Source organism: Armigeres subalbatus, chromosome 2, assembly GCF_024139115.2.
Source record: "Armigeres subalbatus isolate Guangzhou_Male chromosome 2, GZ_Asu_2, whole genome shotgun sequence".
In the NCBI taxonomy this organism is placed as follows: domain Eukaryota; kingdom Metazoa; phylum Arthropoda; class Insecta; order Diptera; family Culicidae; genus Armigeres; species Armigeres subalbatus.
In genome coordinates, this window is record NC_085140.1 from 60,118,148 (window position 1) to 60,141,399 (window position 23,252).

The window sequence follows — 23,252 nt, forward strand, 5'->3', positions numbered from 1 at the left end:
AATTTAATTTTTCAATCATTAATATTATTTTGGATCATAGTGCACAAGAAACACGCACACATTCATGCTTTGCTCCCTTAAGAAATGAATGGCAAACTGATGAAAATATTGCTGAAGGTCTTTTTCCTACAACGAGGGGATTATTTATTTTCTGGCGAAGGACTGCAAACAAGTTGGCTTCAAACCGGACACATCCGGAAATTGAAAATGAACGAATTAATCCACCTACAACAGTGAATAGAACCCTTCGTACACTTTTGAAAAGTTGTTTGTTCATATTAAAATTTCTATTTCTATGAAGTTAAATTGGATAAAAATAACTATGATTTTTATGCCTGAAAAAATCGTTCGAAACTCAAATTAGTACATATTGTTTGAATTTCAGAGATATCCGCAGGATTCAACATCCGATAGCAGAAAAAGCAACATATTAGGAAGCAAAATATTTTAGCTTCCGCTTATAGTCAAAAGAGCTCAAATCAGTTAACAAACGTTTGAGATCTTGAAGTGACATTATCTTGTAACATCTTCTTCTTCTATTGACATTACATCCCCCACTTTTTGCTCTATGAAATTTCTTGTTCATTTATTCATTTATTTAGTCTACATCTAAACAGATAACACTGAACCAACAATTTAACGCTACACGGTTCGAGGCCCCATCTCTCCATCCAAGTCGTTTTGCACCTGGTCTGCCCACTTCGCTCGCTGCGCTCCACGCCGCCTCTTACCTGCTGGATCAGAAGCGAACACCTCTTTGCATGCCCATCGTACCCTTCCGGCTTTAGCTACCTTCTGGATACTGGGTTCGCCGTAGAGCTGAGCGAGCTCATGGTTCATTCTTCGCCGCCACACACCGTCTTCTTTCACACCGCCAAAGATGGTCCTAAACACCCGCCTCTCGAATACTTTGAGTGCTTGCAAGTCCTCCTCGAGTATTGTCCATGTTTCATGTCCGTAGAGGACAGCGTCTTATTAGCGTCTTGTACATCACACATTTGGTGCGGTGGCGAATCTTTTTCGACCGCAGTTTCTTCTGGAGCCCGTAGTAGGCCCGACTTCCACAGATGATGCGCCTTAGTATTTCACGACTAACATTGTTGTCAGCCGTTAACAAGGATCCGAGGTAGACGAATTCCTCGACCACCTCGAAGGTATCCCCGTCTATCGAGGCGAGGTGGGCCCTGTCGCGCTCGGTTCCGCCCACAAGCATGTACTTTGTCTTTGACGCATTCACCACCAGTCCAACTTTTGCCACCTTTGCAAATGTTCGGCCGACAATGTCCAAGTCATCAGCAAAACAAATAAATTGACTGGATCTGTTGAAAATCGTACCCCGGCTGTTACACCCGGCTCTCCGCATGACACCTTATAGCGCAATGTTGAACAACAAGCACGAAATTCCATCACCTTGTCTTAGTCCCTGGCGCGATTCGAACGAACAGGAGCAGAGTGTAAAATAATCGAAATTTTTTGGTGAAGTTCATTTTTCTTCTTTTATCAGTTCACTTCCGACACATTCATAGTCGGCTCTGGACAGTCAATATTCAGTTGAATATTAGTCATTGAATATTTATGCACATTTTACAAATTGATAAATTATCTGAAATCTGAACAGGTTTCAAATGAGTAAAGTGATTTATCACACAGGACTGATTCCGATTTTCAACCGCGAAGCACTTTCAACGGTAAACATCAACATAAACAATGCTAATTATGTTTTTTTTCACATAGTAAACACACTCAGTGACAGCCGAATGAATGAGTTCGTGGAGTAGTCGTCTGACTATGTCATTCTATGTTTTGAATATTCATGCGATGTTTGTCAATATTCGGACCGAAGTTGCTTCATGAAGATGAATATTTTAAGCTCTGAACAGGAGTGTTCGCCCGAAATCTTCACACAGTTTTGCACACCATCCACCGTTGCTTTGATCAGTCTGGTAAGCTTCCCAGGGAAGCTGTTCTCGTCCATAATTTTCCATAGCTCTATGCAGTCTATACTGTCGTATGCCGCCTTGAAATCAACGAACAGATGGTGCGTTGGGACCTGGTATTCACGGCTGGTATTGAAGGATTTGCCGTACAGTAAAGATCTGGTCCGTTGTCGAGCGGCCGTCAACGAAGCCGGCTTGATTACTTCCCACGAACTCATTCACTAATGGTGACAGACGACGGAAGATGATCTGGGATATCAATTTGTAGGCGGCATTAAGGATGGTGATCGCTCGAAAGCTCTCACACTTCAGCTTGTCGCCTGTTTTGTAGATGGGGCATATAACTCATTCCTTCCACTCCTCCGGTAGCTATTCAGATTCCCAGATTCTAACTATCAATTTGTGCAGGCAAGTGGCCACACGTTCGTCCGTCAAGGCGGGTCTACTGTCTCCGCTTCCGTCTATAACGTTCCACTAGAAATATTAGAATAAGAGATCGGCAAAGACGCCATCTTGTTTCCAATCGAACCGTCAAAAGCGGTTCCATTTCGACTTGTTTACTTTTTGCCTCCATAAGAAGCAAGCAAAAAGTTCAAGTGCTGCCAGTATAATTTAAACGATTTCATGCATTTTAATACGTTGCCATTCCGTCAGTTTTTTACTCCGCCGGTCTCTGGTTATAGGGTTGCTACGTTCCACGTTCTGCCGGGTACCTTGCTGCAGCGCGACCGCCCGCGCTGCGTCCTTCTCCTCCAGAATCTGTTTACACTCTTGAATCGAACGCGAATTGAACGTGTAAACACCTTAATTCAATTCACTTGAACAAAAAGAAAGTTGAACATGTTCAACTTTTGGCAAGTCAATTGAATTCAACTGAGTTGCTCAATTCACTTGCCCTGTCAAAACGTAGCATTAAGCTGGGGCTGTGGATAGAGTCAAACCCTAGTAACATTTTGGTTTTATGTTGGTTTTATAACTCTCTTGTAGAGTAAATTATGGTCTTCAAGAGCGTTTTAAAACTTAAAATATTACTTGGGAAAACGATTGTCAAAAAATCTCTGAGTCTGTGAGGATTTTGAGTGCAGTACAGTCGGGATTCACTGGTTGGGATTTTAATACTTGGGTCACTTTTTAGTGGGCCTCCGCTGGATGGGTCATGGCCCAACTAAAAAGCAACCGTACGTCAAAATTCAATGTAAACACGGAAAACGGGATTGGGTGTCACTGGACATGATTTGTGATGTTCAAGTCGAAATACACGTGTTCAAATGGCTGACAGTCGGTCCAATTAAAAATCCAAATCCAACCAGCGAATCGCGATTGTATAGTTCATTTGTAACAAAACTCAATATTTTGATGTTTTTTCAAACCAAGGGGGTAACCTCACCACCCGTCGATCGCAAGCTATGATAGTAACCTATCGGTCTGTAAACTCATGTACCCATTTTTCTGCCCAATCTTTTGTTTAGCAGATTTAATTGATCGCAAACCGTATCGGATATCCCTCAATCCAATAAATGAGAATATCCTATGTACGCTTGAATTGATATGAAACGATTTCCGTTGTCCTTGTACTAACAAAATATCACAAGTCAGTCAAAAAGCCGCTTGGTGCGTTTTGGCTGAACCCCGACCATATATACATACGTAGCCCACCCGCGACGTTTTTGTTGTTGGGGGTGAGCATGGTGTTCACTGCACCATAGTAGTCTCTACCGCAACTGCTGGTTTTGTTCAAGACCCCACCAGCGCTGAAGTTTCGACATAATCTGTTGAGACGCTGTGTTCGCCGCATTCCATATAACCTCTACCCGACACATCATCTCAACGAGGTTGTCCGGGGTTGTATCCATGCCGCTGACAAGCAGCATGGCATTGCGTTCAACATCGAATGGCGGGCATGCAAACATCACATGCTCTGGCGATTCTACCTCACCTACACATTCCGGGCGCTCTGCAGAATCTGCGAACCCGAACCTATGCAGGAACTTTTAAAAGCAACCATGTCCATGATGCGATAGGTGGAAGTTGATTTCTCAGGTGTGCTGTTGGTCCTAGCCATCACTATCCTGTATGCATCCCCCCATGGAGTATTATAGGCCATCCTACACAGCTCTTCAAAGCAGGCTCTCTTACTACATTTGATTTCGTAGCTCAGAGCTCTGCTCGCTGTTCGGAACACCCGGCGTCTTTCTAGCCTGTCCGCTTCGGTTCTAGCACGTCGCAACCTTCTTTTAGCTCTAAGACAGGTTCTGCGAAGATCAGCTATCGTGCTCATCCACCAGTGCACCGGTTTGCGGTTGGGCATTGTTACGTCACATACTCGTGTTAGGACATCGGATAACTCATTACCAATAAGGCCTAGAGTCCGATTTTCCCACCTGCGAGATACGCCATCCTAGATCAGCTTTACTGACCCACCTTGTGGTTCTGTTGGGGGTATAGTTGACCATAAAACGTATTTCTTGTTGGTCCCTAGCAGTATACCCTTCGTGAGCCCTCCATTCAGGCTCCACCATCCATCCCGTGCTGCAAAAGGCCACATCGATGCATGAATCGCCATTCGGTCCTCTGAACGTTGACGCTTGCCCCTCGTTCAGCAAGACTTCGTTCAGTACCGCTAGAGACTCTAGCAAGATATGACCTCTAGTGTTAGTGAACCGAGAGGCCCAATCCACTGCCCACGCGTTGAAGTCACCTGCTACAACTAATGGTTTAAGGTCACTCCTGACGGAATCCAAGTTTCAAAGTGCTCGCGTTTTCGGGGGCACACCACTCGATTCAGAGGCGGCGCACAACTGTCATTTTAGTTAATTTAGCTCTGCTGCGTCCCAGCATGCGTGAAATAATAAAAATGACAGTTGTGCGTTGCTTCCATATCGAGTGGTGTGCCCCCGAAAACGCGAGAACTTTTAAACTTGGATTCCGTCAGGAGTGACCAGTTAGTCTCGCTACAAGATTATCTAACACCCTAATATACTGCTCTATGCTCCATCTTGGAGGACAGTAGCAGCTGCAAAAATAAACTTCGTTTACCTTTGCTATATCCAGTGTTGCTCTTTGATTTTACTCCATCTAAACGATTGTATAGCCTTAACTAAGTAAGTTCAACTAATAGAAGGATATTTGAATTTTCTAAATGTCATGTCAAACTGTCAAAAAAATGCACGCCAGAGCCACAGGAGCGCGCGCACTGAAAATACACTGGAGTGTATTTTCAGCGCGCGCTCCTGTGGCTCTGCCGTGCATTTTTTTTAACAGTTTGACATGACATTTAGAAAATTCAAATATCCTTCTATTACACGCAAAAAAATTGCACTTGATTGAAATAACTATTTCTATAGTCGATGTAACCATCTTATCTATCGTTGATTCAATCCTAATTTTTGTTTAATTCTAACCGTTCTCATGCTAGAATGAAACATATTTATTATTGAAATCACAGTAGATATTCGCCAACTGCCATATCATCAAATCAACAATATGCTTAGTTGTTTTTAGCTCAGTGTATTGTTAGGTCAACCAGAAGTTTGAAATAACTCATAACTCATATTTTTTCCATCATGGCGGCTGAAGAAGAAAATTTTGCCGAAGAGTATTTGGAGCTTGTAATTGATATAGAGTTGGAGAGGCTATTAAAGTCGTTTGAATTGAGCACCCCGGCTGTGGAAGAATTTATCAGTTAGTATTTTTAACCTAATTATATCTGTATAACTAACCTTATTTTAATTTCTTTGCAGCAAATGGCTATGATATTTCAGCACTCAAAGTGATAGAGCGTGAAGAAGTGGAAGCTGTACTAGCACCACCTTTGCTAGCGGACAGAACTCGATGTATCAACGGATTGAACAAGTGGCGTATTTCTATGGTAAACCATTTGTAAACATTTTGTTTGACGATGAAAAGACTAATATTTTACTTTTCCAGGGTTTAGGACTCCATTGAAAAGCAGTAATTCACCGGAGCCAGGTTGTTCCGATCCACCAAAAACCGCAATCGGGAACATACCACGAAACCAATGGACTTCGCATAGGTCAAAGAAAGGGAGATTGATTTTAGAAGCATTCCAAACATCCAATGTCCCCTCTAGAAAGGATCGCATCTTTATCACCCATCTAAGTGTAGATGAGTTTGTGGACAAATTCGGAAAACTAACGCGCGAGGAACTATCTCTTCGTTCCGCAGAGCTAAAGTGCATTTTTCCGACAGTTGAAGCGGTAATTTTTCGAAAAACCCATCAAGAAACCGATATTTTGAGCTTCAGCTGCAATCCAGCATTTCGCGCGCGGTAAGGGCTGCCGTTTTTTGAAATTTTTGTAGGCAGCCAAACGGCAGCCATAACCGTGCGCGAAATGCTGGATACGCAAAGCAAAGACATTTCTAATCTCAGTTATCTTTCATACCTTCGTGAACCTTGTAAAAGTGTGACATAAAATATTGAAATGCCAGTTGAAAACTGGAATTAGGTTTCCGTGAAATCGAACTTTCCCCTATTTTCGGATTTTGAAATTGCATAGCGAGTAGTACAAAATAAATTATGGCGCACGGCTAGACGTAGATGCTAACCATTCGCGATACCAGAGATGCATCTGAACACGAGAACGCGTGTTCGTGTTCAAAACGTTTTGAACACAGCACACTGTTCAAGAGCACTGACCCAACTTAGCAACTTGTATCCTAGGAAAACAAATTCAAGCGACGGCATGCTACACATTTTTCGGCTGGTTATGGAACACGTGGGCATCTAACGGATAGAAATCAAGCATGCTCGTATGTTTTGCATAGTTCCAAATCTAAGGAATCTTAGTTACCATGATCGTTTTGCTTGCGTACCAACCCAGTGCACACTGAACAGTGTTCAGAGTTCAAAACTAAGAACACCAAGGCACGCTCTTGGCTCATGTTCTGTTCAGGATGCATCTCTGCGATACTGTTGTAACATCAAGAAATCGGAGAAACCTCAATTGTCGCAAAAACTCATTTTGTTTTACAACTAATATTACAATATAAAAGCTCCCTTACTATAGCTGTAAGCATAACTGCCCCACATTTGTTTGATTTCCTATCAATAATAAGACAGTTATAATTTTATGGAAAGTTTATTGAAAACACAAAAATCGAATTACGTACTTTTCTAGTATTAGTCTTGTTTCAACATAAAATATCATTTTTCATAATTTATTGTTGTGCATCCCTTCATTTTTTTAACAAAACAATTGTTGTAACCTAGTAAATATTGTTGTTATTTTTAGCATATCTGGTACAAACCAGCATCCTATCGTGACGGAAGCGGAAAGAAGGTCAAGTTGGGACGTGTTGCCAAAGGCTGCTTATTCGACCGTAATCACAACTATCGCCGTGTACCAGCGGTTCCCAAGCCATTATCGGAATACGGTGAGCAATCTTCGAGAGCAGTGCAATCACTAACCGACGCTATTACGGGAGAATCAGGTATATTAGCTATGAAATAATACGCTGGCTAAACATGATTTGAACGTTTTTTTTAAATTCAGTGGCAGAGTATCAAGAAACGAAAGTTTGGTTTCAACACCATCACGGTGAGTGGGACGATATCAAAAGCGATGGAAAGCAACTAGTGCAGTACGTTTGCACGAAATTGGCAAGCTTGAGCAAATCACCTACCAACATCTTCTTGACGAATACCCGATACTCAAGAATACTGGTGGATATCAGCTGGTTAAATTGGATTTCACCTTTAAGCATCCAACGAAGAGTGACCTATTGTTCAACAAATTTTCGGGTTTTCGTGATCGTGCTAAAATTTATTCCGCAACGAAATACCGGTACAAGGAAGATCACTTTTTGCTTTGCTAGACAGGGAGCTGTCGGATGGTAAGCTTATTTCAACCAATTCTTAGAAACATAGTCTGTGAATGCCAATTGAAAATATTCAAATACTATTGCTTTCATTGTTATTTTGACATTCATTATTTACTTCTAATTTTCTTCTTTTTTTTCAAAATACTCGTCATAAGACGAGTATTCCCACTTGATTGTAACCTACAAATACGTATCCTGACGGCCTTTCTGGTGACGTCTAAATACATGATACAGATAGAAATAGAAATTTAGAATGGTACGTCTTATAACAAGTGATTGCATTCCGCTAAATAACTCTGAATATTGTTTGTTTCCAAAATAGATATCACTGATAAGATTATGTTTTTTATCAACAGACTCGAGAGATTGTATCACTATCTTGCTAGTGTTTTACATATGGCCCAGTCCCGTCACGCGCCTTCCGAATGCAAATAAATGGAAGCAATCCCTACCGGAGTGTAGAGAAAGCAGCATCCTTCATTTGAAAAGCTTGGCTGATTACGAAACGGAACTTTCGAGACTCGGTCGCCTAAATTTGTCGAGGGATTACCTGATCACCCTGTAATCGTCGTAGTAGGTGCCACAATTGACCACATCAATCAGTTCTTCGTAAGCTACAAGGACATAGCTTATAGAGCGGAAACATTCCTGAAAGCACTGGACGTCGTGTTCAAAATATACACTGCATACGCCTTTACGTTTCCCATCGAAGCATCTGGTCCATGGAATTTCATCGCATACACTTTGTTCGACTTTGAGCCCCCCGAGGATACAAACAAAGCAAGAGTGTTGACACTGGCCGCAACCCTTCGTATCCAACTGCCAGCACAATGATTTCGTGCTTCATTACCGGGTGCCAATGGAAGACCACATGTGCAATGCTTCTCGGTACACATCTTCGTAGAATTCATGAGCCTATTGACGTTTACAGTTGCAATGTTCCGAACTGTGAAAGGCGATTTAGTGTACGAGCTTCTTTTATTTGCCACATCAAAAAACATATTCGAAATGAAAAAATCGAAAATATCTCTGTAGAGGCCATGGGCTCAGCAATCTGCGATGAAAAATCGCTACAGGACCGAATAATATCAGATATAGATGTACATAGAGAACAGCCCATTAGTATAAAATCCAATCAGGTTTTGGAAGAGAAAATGAAAGAAGTAGAAGAGTTAATTAGCGTAGAGAAAATTCAGCAAGAAATGAGTCGTCTAAACATTGGTTTGAACTTGAAGTGGTTGAATAAGGATACGGTACCCAGGAAATTAGTATTTGAATTCCAAGATGACGTACGGGCGAACGTAGCTAGTCCGTTAGTTGAAATATTAGATATAATGACTAACACTGGCATGATCCCAACTACTACTAGTGCAATGCTGAAATCTGTCGTTTCAGTACTCAACTTCTCTCAAACGGAATATAAATTTGTACGTCAGTTAAAACAATTAGGGTTATATGAAGAGCCCGTGTTTTTCAGTATAAGCAACGAGTTAAAACCAGCTGTTGTTGATCAGAGTCTTAGTATGATAGAAGATGATGTTAAAGGAGTACTAATGCCAATAAAGTTCCAATTACGAAAGTATTTAGAATCTGAAGGATTATTAGATATATTGATAGAACATCTTAAGCCCTCAGAAGACGGTGTAATAAGATCATTAATAGATGGCACCATTTGGCAAGAGAAAATACGTAGAGATATTGATAAGTTGATAGTACCCATAAATATTTTTTTTGACGACTTTACAACAAGTGATACAGTTTCGCCACACGCAAGCAGTACCAAAATATGTGGCGTGTACTATTATGTACCGTGTTTACCACCTCATATGCTGTCACGTCTCGACAACATTCTAACGGCAGGTTATTTTTTGGCTGGAGATAGGAAACGATTTGGTAATGAACGGACACTTTATAAACTAGTTGATGTGTTGAGCGATTTAGAAAATACTGGAGTAACCGTAATATACAAAGGTCATGAAAAACTGTTATATTTCAAAGTTGGATTTGTAACTGGTGACAATTTGGGATTGAGTGAAATTTTAAATTTGGTTGAATCACCCACAGCTAATTTTTACTGCCGAGTTTGTACAAGGATTAGGACAGATAGAGAACGTGATTGCAAAGAATATGCAGAATCGCTAAGGTCAGAAAAGCTTTATGATGAACATTTACAACTGAATGATATGTCTAAAACAGGTGTAAAAGCATCTTGCATACTGAATCGTATACCATCATTCCATGTTGCATCAAATGTGTACTTCGATGTAATGCACGATGTTCCGGAAGGAATATGTCTTTATGGACTATCTCACTGTTTAAAATATTTTGTATACAAACAGAAATACTTCACGTTAGACGATTTGAATTGTAGGAAAAATCTTTTCATTTACGGGAACTTAAATTCATCGAACATTCCAGATGATATTAGAGACACAAACCTTGCTAAGCAGAAGATTCGAATGACGGCTAATGAACTTATAACTCTAACACGCTTCCTTCCATTAATCATAGGTAGGCTAGTTCCGATTAATGATCCAGTTTGGATATATTTTTGTAGTCTACTCCAAATTTTTGATTTAGTCATGATGCATAATATTCCACTAGATCTAGTTCATCGGCTTAAGGATATTATCGAATTTCACCATAGCCAGTATATTGCCCTATTCGATGACTCATTGAAACCGAAGCACCATAACTTGGTGCATTATGCAACAGCTATCTGCAGTTCAGGAAGCTTACGTCGGCAATGGGGAATGAGATGCGAGGCCAAGCATAAGCAAGCTAAGCAATACATCAGAACAAACTACAATAAGCGTAATATTTGCTCTTCTCTGATTGCTAAGGCAAGTTTTTAGTTTGCTTATGATTTATTTAATAATACTTTTGCGATACCTCATTTTGATATATTCGAAGAACATACAATGAAGCTAGAACTGTCGAAGGAATCCAAAGATATTTTAGAAATCCAAGAAGGTAAAATTGATCAAAGTAGAATGAAATTAATTTCTCAATTCAATAAGCAAGGTGCAGTCTATAAGCAAGGAACAATATTTTACATCGAACACAAGCTTCGAAGAAATATATACCAATTAGAGTTCATAGTTGTCAATGATGGGGAAATGATTCTAATGTGCTATCCTTACAAGTCCATTCAATTCGACGAACACTTGCAATCATACGAATTAGAACGTGCTGATAAGTTGACCCTTGTTTACAATATTTTGAAATTAGACTCCAAGCCAATTAATATTCACACGGTCGATAATAAACTATACTTTAGAATGTGTAATTTTTTGGAAATCAATAGTACCATTGTTCAAACAATGAAAATGTAACATTTCATAGACATTCAAACGCTTTGTATGTAAAATACCGACTTTAATAAATGTATAGTAATAGATGAATACGGACTAAATTCCTCTTGACCAATAGTAGAAAATGTCAAAATAGCATTGTAAACTAGGAGTTTCCACATCGTTGTAGTACCCGTCCAAACATACCTATATGTAAACCAACATAATATTTTAGTATATTTACAGTCCAATACGATATGGAAAACTTTCATTTACTAATGCTGTTTTGCCATTTTCTATTGTTGGTCCCGAAGTTTCAGATTTATTCGCCTGAAATAATAACCATAAATGCATGTTGAAATAACAGGGTTGAATTTACCTGATACTATAGTTAATTCAAATATAAGCTATGTTTACTATAATAATAAACATGTTTGAAACAACCAACAAATAGAAGGAGCTGTCAAAAATAATAATATATATTGTTGATTTACACTGTATATTTTTGAAACAATATTCAACAACGTTTCAATTAACAATAAAAACGTGATTGATTCAACCATACTTTACTGTTGTATCTGTAGCTGTCAAAATATCAACAGTAACAATGGTTGGCGTGATCCTTATATCGTTGGAATGATTATGATTATAGGTTAGACATACGGTTAGCTCAACCACATTTTATCGTTATATTCAATGGCATTTTTGGTTGATTCAAACATGAAAAGGGGTTATTCAAATTTCAATGCATAAACATAGTTGATCGGAACCGAAATATGGTTGATGTAGCTATGCTTTTTTCTCCGTGTAGTTGAACTTACTTAGTTAAGGCTAGGGATCCTACATTCAGAGATATGCGAAAGCGGCCATCTTGAGCCAATCTAGCATTGAGAACTGTCAAAATCTGAGCCAAATGAACAACGTTGTTGTTGAAGATCGAAAGGTATTGCGATTTTGGTGAAATAGATTTTAAGAAAAGTTTTATCGAATAAACAATTTGTTTTGCTTTCGTAAGTAAAAGTAGTCTAGTTCATGCCTAATATCGTGTTCATTCGTATTGCTCTTTAATTTTAGCGAGAATGCACTGCTAGAGGATAGACAAAATAATCAAAAAGTGTCTTCGAATGTAAAGTCATGTGCAAGCCTAAACATTTTTCACTGCGGAAAGTGCTGGCAGCGTTTGTTTACGAAAGTAACAGCGTTGCTAAATCGTCTGGAAAAGTATTCGCACATCCCTAGTTAAGGCTATACAATCGTTTAGATGGAGTAAAATCAAAGAGCAGAATTGTTTGCACTGAGTGTAGGACAACACTGGCTATAACAAAACCCTCATCATCAGGAGATGACACTATCTCCTGGATGGGATACCTCCCGCAAGTCCAGATAGTCACTATTCCGGACTTATCCGCAACCCAACTGCTATGTTTAGCAGAGATGCGGTACGGGTCGGACAGCAAGTCTTATTCTCGTGTACCGACTGTTGCCTCGCAGTGGTTGCGTGTGGTTGAGCTGAGCTACTTGCATGACCTAGAACGTCTGGAGGCCGAACAGACCTTGCTATCGGATGGGTGTTTGTTGTCTGTGCCAGGACCACAGATTAAACACATAAGTGCCGCTTGGCAGGTGTGAGCCTTGTGGCCTTCAGCTCCACACCTCTGGGAAAGCCGACTCTCATCAGGACTTTGCAGTCATATGACTTATGTCCGTAATCGAAGCACTTGAAGCAGGCCTGAGGTTGTTGATTTGCGCTCACCGAGCATACCGACCAATCCACCTTCAGCTTGGCCTTATCCAGTACCTTCTTGGCGTCAGCCACAGGTACCTGGAATAAGGAAACCTGCGTTCCAGCATAACCTTTCCGCAACCGAATCACGGTATCCTGGATTTCAACGCCACACTGATCTCTCAGTACAGCCACCAGCTTACCGGCTTCGGCAATTTCGTCCAGGCCTCGAAATTGGATTAGCTCTACTGGGCATAAGGCTCTCAACTGAACCGCATCACCCTAATGTACTTTTGATGTGCCACCGCCACCTGCAAATTTTTAAAAAGTTTTCTCCTTACCGGGCAGGAATCGAACCCACACTCAGGGTTGGTTCGCTCTGAGGAGAATTCAGGTGTAAGCGTAAAAACTTTGCACAATCCGTTTTCCGAGTGAATGAACCACCAACTTTGAGCGCCACACTAGGAATTAACTTTCGAAAATCAGTATGGCGAAAGGCATCTAAGGTTTAATATCTTGAATTCTTTGGCTTATTTAAGGTCAACTTTCCCAAAGAACCCATATTTTTTACGCCTCTAAGTATTTAAAAAATTTAAAACAAAAATCTGAAAAGTGCTGTTTTTTTAAGATTGGCTCGATTTTTAACGAACATCGGGTGAATTTTTCAGGCCGGTTCACACGTGCAGCACTTTTTCGGTTTTTGTTTTTGATTTTGAAAATAGTTGGAGGCTTAAAAAATACGGGCTCTTTAGGAAAGTTGACCTTAAATAGGCCAAAGAATCGACTGAGACAATAGTGCTGTCCAATGAGCAGCTCGAAGTAGCTCGAAGTTATTCTCATCCCTCTCATGTCCATTTGTTGACAAAAAAGAACGAGCAGGACGGGAACAGCTTCGAGCTACTTCAAGCTTCTCATTGGACAGCATTAATGAAACGAGATTCAATTTTTGACGGGAAAGGTCAATTGACTGTTTACAATGAAGCATACATTTAGGCTGTATCCTAAATCTTCAGTGGAAATAAACGTTGTAAGCGCCTGAACGTAGACCTTCTTGCCTTTCACTCACTTTTTATAGAAGCCTCGGAGACCCATAGTGTTATACTGCCGTGAACCGCATATTTGTCCCATATGAATAGGAAACCCAGCAAAGATGGGACAGATATGCGATTCACGGCAGTATATATCAATCGATTCAGCTCGACGAGCTGAGCAAATGTCAGTCTGTCCGTGTGTATGTATGTGTGTGCACAAAAGCTAAGAAAAACATTAGACAACTTTCCATATAGTAATAAGTTTCATATAGAACATTAATTATCTATACAGTGTGGTCCATGTGCCCAAGTATAGTGATTTACCCTCAATGAACGCACCAAAATCCTAATGTTTTATTCTAACGTGAAATTTGTGCTGCTATACGCTACATGGTGTGTAACAGTGGAGCATATTCAACGATGCCTGCGGTACATAACTCGTGCCTGGTAGTCTTACAACTGGATCTCAAACAACGAGCTCTATTGTCATTGTCACCAGAGGCCGAGAGCAACAGAAATTTGGGATCGGAAGTGGGGCTGGGTTGGCCCGTCGGCCAAACTTTAACGTAGAAGTGGAAACGATATATGTAAACAAGCATTAGACTGGAACCCAGCGGGATTTCGCAACAGAGGCAGACCCGGAGGCTCTTAATGAAGAAATAAAAGTCGATCTAACCTGGCAACACGTAAAAGCGATAGCTGGGCATCGATTAGGATGGAGATTTTTCAAGTTAGCATTTTGCACCAATAGGGGACAGGACCCAATCGCCACGAAACAGAATTTTGTCTTGAAGCATATTGGCAGGTAAAAGTGAGGTTAAAAACGAAGAATCATTATTCGATAAATTGATGATTGAGGCGTTCTATGCACTATTTCTTGTGTTTGAAATGGAAGAAAATGTTTTATAATGAAAACCCTGCTTTGATTCTTACAATTGAAGTGATAAGAGAGCATAAATTTTGATTCCAGTTTTGAAATTTTTCGAAACCTAACCTCACTTTTAATTGGCAATCGGCGTGGAAGAACTATCTGTAAAGCTTGAGGAGCAGCTCTACATGCCACAAACGATTTGATGTCGAGGTCAAAGGAAAATAGAGGCAAGTATGTTAGCATTTACGAGTTGAAATAATCGGATTGTTGCTGGAACCAGATGTTGCATGCCTTTCTCCAAGGTCTGAAGTTCTAACAGAGTCGAACTGATCTATGTCTCTGTATTCGTGAACGGGAAACCTTTATATTGGCTGGTCTATTGAGTTTTGCATGGTTAGAATCATAAAAACTCTTGTTTACTCTTGTTTTTTTTTTCTAAAACTAACAATATTTTGAAAACAATCATTTCCTGCCTTTTTCCTCACACTTTTCAAGACATTACACGGATGTTCGGATAATCAGTTAAAAATCCTTGAAATGGCATTTTACGAGATTTTATTACAAAATAAGAAGAACAAGTGGTACCTTTTAATAATTTGTGTTTGCTTTTTCTACGACCTAATAATTTTCCTCAAATACCTTTTTTTACCAGATTCATGTTTTATCCTCAACCAGTTTGTGTTTAGGTTTGTTCTTTTTTTTTGTGACTGACTGACAAAATTGTTATGGAGTTTCCTGTTGTTATTTTCAATTGTTTCTTTCCCTACCATTTGGTACGTGATAATTTGATAATCGGAGTGCCGTGGGTTCTGTTCCTTGTATGTATTTTTTTTTTGCTTTCTTTTCAGCTCAGTTTTGATTTGATGTGAAGCTTTGCCAGATAGAAGATAAAAAGTGGGAATCGAAAAGGAAGATTGCATCATTTCGAGCCGGTTTTCCAGTTCTTTGCGGGATTGAATCTACATGGGATTCGCATTATACGCCCCATTCACTGTTCTGGTTTATCTCGAGCTTAAGCTTCGTCTTGCGGTACAGTAACACTATGATTTAGAGATTAATAATTATAATGTACTTTTTTGTTTTATCCTTATCAATAGTAATAATAATAATTTGGCGAAAAAGGGAAGTTCTAGGACTTCCCCGTTTGTTTTTGTAGATTTTATTCTTTTTAAATTACTTCTTTAGAACTAGATTTCTATTTGTGATTTTTGTTCAATTATCTCTTGAATTGTTTTACCTTTTTTTCTCTAAGCGCTATAAGATTATTTGTATTTTGTGACAATATATTTGAGCTTACGTTTAGCGTTTTTACTGGGACCTGCGCATGGGAGTATCTGCCTTTTCGAGTTGCACTACTGGCAACACTTATTAAAATCGCTCATTTGTATATTCTCTACGTTGGAGAGCGTGCTGGATTTGTGATGTTTTGTTCTTACTCGAGTTTTGCGCTTCTCGTTTCTGCACTATCGGAGGAGTTATTAAAGGACTGGAGTGGTTTCCTAAATATATATACTTATAACTCTGGTTGCATTTTAACTTGGAAGAGAATCGTTTTAAAGCTACTTCACTGTCCCGTTTGTTATCTTTTTTTGTTTTGTAATACGACATTGCTAAAAAGAAATAATTCAGCTTTCTGCTCCTGTGACATGTATACTGAATAGATGGACAAAGTGATGGAAACATGAAAATTACTTTTTTCTTTATATCGAACTTCGTTTCAAGTTTCAAAGTTTAAAACGACGGTTTTTTTGTTCTTGTTTGTAAGACAGACACTCAGCTATGTACAGATGGAGGAGTGGTATCTTATTTCCCAACAGTGCGCGTGCGTCCATTGAAGCTTCATCAATTTCTTTCTAGCAGTCCTAATCAAAATTAAGGGCCAAAATTGCAGTCGTTGGCTCACTGGTGAAGCGAGAGAACCTTTTATGCTTTGTGACAATCCATCAAAACTTGATGGCATAATAACGAGAAGGCTCTACAGCTTTTTTTTTTCGAAAAAGTTCAATTCAGAATGCAATAGAGAGTAAGCTCGATTTACGTTTACTGTAATAAAAAATGGCTTCTTCCATTGCTGAAGAAGCTGCACGCGTTTAGCGCGCGCTTTAGAGCATTTCAACTGGTTTAAAAAAAAAACAAGAGTTATAACTAAAATTAATTTTGTGATTTGTGTGATTGGAAAATACTATTTACTCCTACAGAAAACAATTAAACAGAAAATCTATAACCATTTTGCATTTGAACAAAAAAAAACTCCAATCATCACTTCTACCTTAAATCAAATATGGCTTGCGCATTCTTAGAGAGACGCTTCTGGTTGAAAACAATAAAACTTTCCTACATTAGGAGTGACGATTTGTGTGTTAGTGTATGTGTTTCGTAGTTGGCGTGGCGGGTCGTTCTCCTATCATTATTATTTATATTATCCTACGTCACCGCACTAACTATAACTATAGAGCGTATCGTTAATAGCATACTTGTCTAATGTTTTGGTTTTCCTCTTGCCGTCATTGAGCCGTTTTTTTTGCTTTGTTTTGTTTCGTAAAGTCGGATGTACATGTACGAAGAATTTGGTGTAGAAAAAAAGTTACTTTATTATTTTGGAGATTGGAAATTGATCAATGTATACAATATATGGCTACAAAAATATTTGTCATGGGTTACATTTGACTTTATCCTATAGATTTGTAGCATCAAATCTATTCTTTTTCATCTGATTCAGAATGAAATAATAACTGGAATCATTCTTTGCATCGTACTAAAATGATAATTTTGCACAGAACTTTGACAAATCGAAAATCGAGCAGGGAAGTTTTCCTTGAACTTGTATAATAACTAATTGAATGAATACTTTAAAAAAATATCACTGGGATTTTTTGATTGTGGAGAAAAAATGCACGTAAGAAAAAACGTTTGCATCGTTTACATTACGAGAATTCTTTGCTTTGTGTTAATTTTTATTTTGCTCAACACAGAAAATTATATGTTATAAAAACATTGAGGTTGTCGACGAATTCATATATCTTATAACGCTCGTTACATGTGATAATGACGTTAGCCGCGAGGTGAAAAAAAACGTGTGGCGGCTGCCAGTAGGACTTTCTACGGTTCGCATATTTGTATCTTTTGCAGTTTGTGTCGATTTTGAGCTAAACTTATGAATCGTCTCCAAATTGTTAGTTCTTTTTGCTGACTAAATGAAATAGGGAGTTTGTTCTGAAAAATTTGAAAAAACTATCTTTGCCTCGCTTGACTCAAACCTACTAAAAAGCTACTTTGATATTTTTTTTAAATTTGGCTTCTACGACGCCACGTGGTGGATTGCGACGGTGAATGCTTTGATACACGTGTTATTGTCGGTGTAGCACCAAGTTAGAATTCGGAAACACGGACTTCCGAACCGAACTTTCTTCCGAAGTTTTATTTGTCAAACTAATTGATGCGTTGTTTAGCGCATCTTTAGGCGAATCCAGCGCACTACTTCCGAAGTTGGGAAAGTTGCCTGTATCTGGAGAAAAATCCAACTTCGGTATAAAAAGCGGTATAAATTTATTCCGGATAGACAATATTTGTACTGTGGATGATTTTTTTATGAGAGCCTTGGAAAGCCTTGGAAAGAGCCTTACTGGCGAGTCTGTCTGGTTAAAAAATCAAACACTAAGCCAACCGACTGCGAGCATCACACAAACGGTTTCACCCGGTTGAAAGTAGTGATGTGATGCAACGACGGTGACGACGAGTTGGACATAAATGGCTAACTAACGTCACCTAACTTTGCTTCGAAAACGTCGGAACCATCACGGCCCCAAGAAACTCAACGCGATCCGAACCTTCATCGGCACCCAAAGCGTCAATATCAGATGTCTGCAGGAAGTCAAAGACGAACAGCTTTCCTTGGCATAGGCATTGTTGTTCAAATGTGTACTTCGTGTCCATCAAAATAGCCGTTCAACTGCTCGTGATTTTGGTTTTACGTACGGAACGCGAAATAGCGACTTGATCGTATGTACATAAGTGTCGGCCTGCGACACGACTGTCTGACGGTAAGATTCCATAAAGTGGACGGACTTTGGTCCCTCACGGTAACTTTTTTTGACCCTTCCTTCGGAAGTGTCTATAATTTCACTTTGTATGCGTTACGCAGGCGTGTTATGTATTAATCTATCAATAAACCTCTTGAATTATGAAATAAAATGTATGGCAATTGAAACAAATTCACTTTAATATTGAAAATATAATTACAACAAGCGATATGATACGAAAATATGCTTATTTTTCGGATTTGTTTCAAAGAAACAATTGATTTTAATTGAGGAACAGATAGAAGCATGTACCACAAAACCTTCTCAGAAAAGCAAAAACGTAAAAATTTGAAGGGATTCCAAAAATTTCTTTACTGAAAGTTAGTTAACAAATGTGAGCATGTTTTGAGATACTAATAGACCACTTATATGCATGTATGTGTGCGTATGTGTGCAAATTCTGAAATTTACTACCATGCAAATCTCGCTCATTTTAAGGTATTAAACATCATTAGTTTTACAAAATTAGGCAGCCATAAGGCAAAATATATGTTATTATTGAACGCTATTGAGTTTCGTTCAGATCAATGACTGATTAAGTTAGTTCTGGATTAATTAATATCAAGTTCTCTGGAAATTACGAGTATACATGCTGCCAGCGTTACGATAGTTTCTAACCAACCATGTTACCACATGTTACAATAGCTATTCAATCCGACGAGCGCCTGATAGATAGGCAACCTGACGTACAGTGCGGAATCATTCGTTCGTTGTCACTCAACCCATGGAATCCGCCTTTTGGTAGGCAATTAATTTGTCATTTACACTTCCAATCACCGTGGGAGGTTGAGTAGTTTTATCTCGTTTTAAATACTGTAGTCTGAAAATATTTTCTTTTAATTAAGGAAGGGTCAAAATCTCACTGTAGGTGGATTAATCTGGGTTTTTAATCTTTATTAAGGTGTTTTTTTTAATCTACAGATTTAAGTTCAACACCAGTCACGGTAACAACATCCCGAAATCTTTATCACCATATACCGGTGAAATGTTGGGGCGGCAATGAAACTTTTCTCAAGCGTCCATGCGTATGTATCAACGAAACGAATCTGGCGGGAGAGCCTATGCCAGACCTGCCCAACCTTTTCAAGCCACAGGCCAATTTTCAGATTGACCACTTGCTGGCGGGCCAGGAAATCTTCGGTACATATTTTTTAAACATTTTCAAAACAACCAAAGTAAATTAACATTTTTTTTTCGACATTTAGTTTTACAGAAAGGCTAAAATTTTTTGAAAAAAAACTAAACACGATATATTGCGTTTGAACAGTTGTGTGCTTATTTTCTTTTTCTTTTTAAGTAACAGGACATGGAATTGTTGACTTCGAAAAGACAGAAAATATCTTACTAGAATTGTGTCTTTCTGAAATTTAGATTTGAGCTCCTTGATGCGTTTGAGGTCAATTATCTCCATCGAAACATTCCCGGTGCATCATTTACATCAGTAAACGGTGTTAAGGAACTGTGTTCTCAAAAATTAGCGAATAGGCTTGAAAACTACCCCGGATAAAAAATACAATAGAGTTGCAATAAAATATCATAAAATCACAATACATTTTATTTATGAACATTAAATTCTATTGTTTTTATATCATACCAATTAAAGTGCCATATTGTTGTTTCAATAGACGTACAATAGATTCAATTGCCAGTAAAAAGTTGACAATAGAATCACAATAAATTCAATTGTAATGGCAAAAATTTGTTCGAGAAAAAATCGATTTTTTTATTGTAAAGATACATAACAACCCCTATTTTCTATTGTAAAACTGCCATTTACAATAGCCGTTATGGTGGAAAACAATATTCTTCAATGTTATTCTATTGTGAGCCACAATAGAGTTTACCGTAATTACTATTAATATCAGCGTAATGTTACAATAATTTCTATTGTAATTGTTTTGGAATTTTTTATTAGGGACTGTTGAAAGGCTTCGAGTTTAACAAGCATATTCAACAGATTTGCCAGAATTGTTTTCTACCGGATTACAAAAATGTATTAGTTTTCATTTTTCAACAAATAATTGTTCCAAATTGTTTCAATTTTGTTTCAATAGTTTGCATGTTGGATAATAAAAGTTCGACGTATTGATGCAGCTCAATGTCCAAGTCATTGAGATGTTTGATGACATGTACTATAAAGGCCAAGCATGGCTGGTAGCGATCAATGCCGCTCAAAATAGTGACTTTAGTGACCATCGTTGATGATAAAAGTGACCAAATAGTGACTTTCAGTTGCAAGAATAGTGACCAAACAGTGACTTACAGTCAGTGTCTTGTCTTGTCTTAGCACATGCACAGCCAGTATTGAAAAGCATCCTGGAAATGTCGGTAGTGACTTGCAGTCAGTTCAAAAACTCAAATATCAGTACGATTTGAATCTAGCGCGAAATCTTACGTCATCAGAATCAGAATCATCCAATTGACTCACCGTAAAACACGATAAATAAGTGAATCTAGGTGACTTTCCATGAAAAACTCAAGCGCGAGACTTTCCTTCAAATCAGTTTAGTCAAGCGCGTAGACTCGATAAAGTAGATTCAATATGAAAAGTAAAACAAGTGGAGGGTTACGAATACAATTCCTTAAAAAAATACTTTATAATTTTTCGGATTTTCAATGCTGCAAAAATCCTCTTTAGACTGTGGAAATTTATTTACAAGGAATTAATGTAAGGATCCTCATAGAGTCCCAGTGTAAATTTCTTTATGACGATTCTTCGTTTTCTGTTGGTAATCCTTTAAAAATACCATCGGAGTTATCCGTAAATATCGCACAAAATCCTCCAGAAATAGCTTTTGAGAATCATCTTCTATTTTTTTCCGCGGAAGCACTTATTAAAATAAGGCATCTGCATCAAATCAACATTTTTGTGTTTTCAATTGTTGTATAAATTCTTATTCGTTATAGATGAATGCTATGAAAGCAATACAAAATGTTTCAACACTATGAAAGAATTCCTTGACGAAAAAACTTTTGAAAAATCATGCTAAGTGCTTCATCGTAAAAAATCATCAATCAGAAACTAACAAATATCTCGAAATTACAAAGAAATTGACTAGATGAAAATGGATGTTCTGTTCATGTCCTTCAATAGACATATTTTGTATAAGTCATGTTTCAGAATGGATTGAAATTGACAACAAATGGCGCCCCTCTCTTCATAACATTTGTTGAAATAATGCATGTTTGTATGATGCAGAGTGTTATGCATGCCGTTCAATAAGGGCTTGGAATTATCCGAAAAAATAATGTTAATAGCCTTCAAACATAAGTTTTGTTCTCAACAACATTTGCCAATGAAAATAAAACCAAATGACTAAATTGACATAAAACTAATTTCTAAATAAACGTCCTTAGATCTAGCATTTTATTTATTAAACTAGCAGACCCGACGAACTTCGTTTCGATTAAAATTGATTAATTCTATGATTAGCTCTCGAGTTATGCAGAAATTTCGGTTTCTTTTGTATGAGAGCCCCCCTTCTCAGAAGGGGAGGGGTTTCAAACCACCACAGAAACATATATTCCCTTCCAAAACCTCCACATGCCAGAATTGGTTCAATTTGCTTGATTATTTCTTGAGTTATGAAGAAATTGGTGTTTCATTTGTATGGGAGCCCCCCCCCCTCTTTTCCGAAGGGAGAGGGGTCTCGAACCATCTTAAGAACCTTCCCCGGCTGCAAAAACCTCTGCAATTTTCACGCCGATCGGTTCAGTAGTTGCCGAGTCTAAAAGGGTCAGACAGACTGAAATTCATTTTTATGTATAGAGCTTTTCACCCAAAAATAAATCCGCGACAACTCCGGGCGACACCCTAATCGTTATATAACTCCGCGCAAAACCCGCGAATTAACAAAAAAAATAAAGGCCAGGGAAGTGACACGATTGAGTTCTGCCGACAAAAAAAGGGGAACTAGATCTCGTCATGAACTTATTGTCGGCGATAGTTCAAAAGTATGCGGAAGTGACATTTGATGCTGGCGGTTGTTGAATCCGATGGTTGCCGTAGCAATGCAGAACAGGCTGTACCAGTTGAAATAACCAGAGGAAGTCGTAATGACGACCGGCGGTCATCATAATAAAGATTGCAAACACGTCTGGCATAGGAGGTTCGTGCACAGATATCCGGCACCGATAATTCGGATGATGAAAGAAAACTAAGTAGGTGAGTGGACATTTAAAAAGAGGAAAAACGAGAGCGGCTAAGTTGTGCGTTACAAGGCCAGGTTAGTCGCACAGGGCTTTTCGCAGCGGTATGGGCCCACCTTAGCCGTGCGGTAAGACGCGCGGCTACAAAGCAAGACCATGCTGAGGGTGGCTTGGTTCGATTTCCGGTGCCGGTCTAGGCAATTTTCGGATTGGAAATTGTCTCGACTTCCCTGGGCATAAAAGTATCATCGTGCTAGCCTCATGATATACGAATGCAAAAATGGTAACCTGGCTTAGAAAACTCGCAGTTAATAACTGTGGAAGTGCT

General features: G+C 38.8%; 1 pseudogene; it reads left to right on the forward strand.

Annotated features, from left to right (window-relative positions):
• Nucleotides 1–5,361: 5,361 nt before the first annotated feature.
• LOC134208991 (uncharacterized) lies at nucleotides 5,362–8,636 on the forward strand (annotated as a pseudogene).
• The last annotated feature ends 14,616 nt before the right edge of the window (nucleotides 8,637–23,252 follow it).